A 960-nucleotide genomic window follows, 5' to 3' on the forward strand; every position below is an offset into this window, starting at 1 on the left:
ACAAGTGTTGGCCAAGATATAAAGACATTGGAACCCTTATACATCACTGGTGTGAATATAAAATAGTGCACCTACTTTGGAAAATAGTTTGGCAGTACTCAAGAAAGTGAAACATAGAGTTATCATATGACCAGCCATTCCACTCCTAGATATGTACCAAAGAGAAATGTGAATACGTTCACACAAAAAGATGTACAAAAAGGTTCATAGCAGCATTATTGATAATGGCCCCAAAGTGGAAAAGATGTGAATGACCATCAAGTGATGAATGAATAAACAAAATGTGGTATAGCCACACAATAGGATAGTATTCAGCAATTAAAATGAATGAATAACTGATACATACTACATGAATAAACCTTGAAAATGTTATGTTAAATAAACCAGTCACAAAGACCACATGATTCCATTTATATGAAATGTCCAGAATAGGCAAACCTATACAGACAGACAGTTGATAAGTGGTTGCCTAGGCCAGGATGTGGGGGTGAAGGAACAGGAAGTGACTGCTAATGAATATGGGACTTCTTTTTGGGGTGATGAAAATATTCTGGAATTAGATGGTGATGATATTTACACAACTCTGTCAGACCACTAAAAACCACTAAATTGTATCTTATAAATGAGTGAATTGTATGGTATGTGAATTATATCTTAATAATGCTGATTGAAAAAATAGGCAGAAAAGTATGACAGTCATTTAAAGAAATAAAAAGGTGGAGACCAATATAAACACTTAGTCACTATTTGTGGTGAGATTCTATTTTAATTTACACAGGCAATGACATGTTGTGACCTGCCTGATTATTAAAAGTCTATCCTACTGCGAGGAATGTCTTTGGTGGTTATTATACGGTTTGTGAGAAGCTTCACCTAATTCCCCTGATGTTTCCCATAAAACTGTCATATCAGTTTCAAATACAGGTCACCAGATCAGATATTGAAGGCTGGGGCAGATTA

Source organism: Hipposideros armiger, unplaced genomic scaffold (genome assembly GCF_001890085.2).
Source record: "Hipposideros armiger isolate ML-2016 unplaced genomic scaffold, ASM189008v1 scaffold_16, whole genome shotgun sequence".
NCBI classification, from domain to species: domain Eukaryota; kingdom Metazoa; phylum Chordata; class Mammalia; order Chiroptera; family Hipposideridae; genus Hipposideros; species Hipposideros armiger.